This window comes from Macaca mulatta, chromosome 2, assembly GCF_049350105.2.
Source record: "Macaca mulatta isolate MMU2019108-1 chromosome 2, T2T-MMU8v2.0, whole genome shotgun sequence".
NCBI classification, from domain to species: Eukaryota; Metazoa; Chordata; class Mammalia; order Primates; family Cercopithecidae; genus Macaca; species Macaca mulatta.
The window spans coordinates 203,673,069-203,675,981 of NC_133407.1; the positions used below are offsets into that span (position 1 = coordinate 203,673,069).

The 2,913-nt window shown below is 39.6% G+C and overlaps 1 pseudogene; it reads left to right on the forward strand.

Moving 5' to 3' along the window:
- Positions 1-546: 546 nt before the first annotated feature.
- LOC705849 (large ribosomal subunit protein uL23 pseudogene) lies at positions 547-1,035 on the forward strand (annotated as a pseudogene).
- Positions 1,036-2,913: the final 1,878 nt, after the last annotated feature.

Here is a 2,913-nt window from a genome sequence, read left to right on the forward strand (position 1 = left end):
TGGCTAACATGGTGAAACCCCGTCTTTACTAAAAAATACAAGAAATTAGCCGGTGTGGTGGTGGGCGCCTGTAGTCCCAGCTACTTGGGAGGCTGAGGCAGGAGAATGGCATGAACCTGGGAGGCGGAGCTTGCAGTGAGCCGAGATCGCGCCACTGCACTCCAGCCTGGGCAACAGAGTGAGACTCCATCTCAAAAAAAAAAAAAAAAGAGTTAGCTTAAGAGAAAGAGATTTCTTTTTTTTTTTTTTTTTTTTTTTGAGACTGAGTGTCACTCTGTCTCAATTTCTCAGTGTGGTAGGCAAAAACATGTTTATTAACAGGCCAAAATATCTAGTTTCTCTGTAAAAATAAGAAGCCAAAAGTATATAAACTTGAATTACTTATGTTCAGTAATTAATGTTTTAGTATTGTATCTTATTTATAAATGATGTAGATATTTAATGGAAATATTTTACTTAGGTGAACTTTAAGGTTAAAAATTACCAAAAGTATTTTGGAAACTACTATTAGGCAGATTTACTGTAAAAAAACTTATTATTGAAATAATGTTTTTCGCTTTTCACAAGGTGGCACCAAAAACAAAGAAGGAAGCTCCTGCCCCTCCTAAAGCCGAAGCCAAAGCAAAGGCTTTAAAGGCCAAGAAGGCAGTGTTGAAATGTGTCCACAGCCCCCCAAAAAAGATCTGCACCTCACCCACCTTCCAGCATCCGCAGACACTGCGACTCCGGAGGCAGCCCAGATATCCTGGGAAGAGCGCTCCCCGGAGAAACAAGCTTGACCACCATGCTATCATCAAGTTTCCACTGACCACTGAGTCAGCCATGAGGAAGATAGAAGGCAACAACACGCTTGTGTTCACTGTCGATATTAAAGCCAACAAGCACCAGATCAAATAGACTGTGAAGAAGCTCTGGGACATGGATGTGGCCACGGTCAACATCCTGATTCGGCCTGATGGAGAGAAGGAGGAATATGTTCGACTGGCTCCTGATTACAATGCTTCGGATGTTGCCAACAAACTTGGGATCATCTAAAATGAGTCCAGCTGGCTGATTCTAAATAGATGTATGTCTTTTCACCATAAAAAAAGGAAATAATGTTTTTCATAAGAATGACAACTTAAAATCTTAAAGCTTATAAACTTGATTCTAATTATCTAGTAAGTATAATATTAGCTTCTTGAAAGCACTCAAGCAGAATTGAAACTTGTTTGTTGGCCAGGCACGGTGACTCACACCTGTAATCCCAGCACTTTGGGAGGCCAAGGCGGGCGGATCACGAGGTCAGGAGATCAAGACCATCCTGGCTAACACTGTGGAACCCTGTCTCTACTAAAAATTTAAAAAAAAATTAGCTGGGCGTGGTGGCAGGTGCCTGTAGTCCTGGTCACTCGGGAGGCTGAGGCAGGAGAATGGCCTGAACCCAGGAGGCGGAACTTCAGTGAGCCGAGATAGCACCACTGTACCCCAGCCTGGGTGACAGAGAGAGACTACATCTCAAAAAAGAAAAAAAAAAAAAAAAAAAGAAACTTGTTTGTTTTATATTTAATAGTGGTAACTGAAGAGATAGTTGTTTTATTACAAAAAAATATTAAATGTATCTTATTTAAGTAAGTTGTATCCAAATCGTGTTAACTTGAAAAACATTTGGATCGGTTCCTGTATTTCTAGGAGTTTGGGGAATATTTATTTATAAATGATTTTTTTTTCCAAGCCAAGTTAGAATAGAACACTTTTAGAGGATTTTATAAATGAATTTTGCAGTGCTATCCAGAGTTAAGAAAAATCACATATACAGAACATACATTAATAGACATACAAAAACAAATAGAGATCTCATAGCTTTCATCCTGAAATTTTAGCCATGAATCAGGCATAAATATTCTTATGATTAATTTTAGATGTCTGCTTGATTGGATTAAGAGATACTAACATAACTGGTAAAGCACAGTTTCTGGGCATAAGTGTGAGGGTGTTTCTGGAAGACACTGAGATAAGGAAGATCCACCCTGACCCAATGTGGATGGGCACTGATATGGTTTGACTGTGTCCCCACCCAGATCTCATCTTGAATTGTAGTTCCTATGATCCCTACATGTTGTGGGAGGGACCTGGTGGGGGACGATTAAATCATGGTGGTGGTTACTGCTATGCTGCTCTCATGATAGTGAGTGAGTTCTCATGATCTGATGGTTTTATAAGGGGCTTTTCCCCTTTGACTTAGCACTTCTTGCTACTGCCATGTGAAGAAAAACATCTTTGCTTCCCCTTCCGTCATGATTGTGAGGCCCCTCCAGCCATGTGGAACTGTCAGTCTATTAAACCTCTTTGTTCTTTATAAATTGCTCAGAGTCAGGTACTTCTTCATAGCAGTATAAAAATAGACTAATACAGGCACCATCCAATTGCTTGAGAGCCCAGACAGAATAAAAAGGAAGAGGAAAGGTGAATTATCTCTTTCTGAAATTGAAGCATCCTTCTCTTGCCTTTGACATGAGAACTTCAGGGTCTCAGGCCTTTGTCCTCAGAATGAGAGTTACACCATTGGCTTAACTGATTCTGAGTCCTTTGGACATGGACTGAGCAATGCTACCAACTTTCCTGGTTCCCCAATTTGGAGACACCCTATTGTGGACTTTCTCAGCCTTCATAATTATGTGAACCTTCTCTCATCTGTCTATCTACATATATCCTATGGATTGTGCCTTTCTGGGGAACCCTGACTAATGTGATGACAATAATACAAAATTAACTAGTTTATATCGAAGACTTGGTTTTTGTCTTTACCCCATTTTATGTTTGTATTATAATTGTGTTTCTGGAAAATGGAACACGTTTTTATCTTCTTCATATGAGGGCTAAAGCTTTTTTTCACCAATGTTTTTGGAGATTTTTAAGATTTTCAAGATTTTG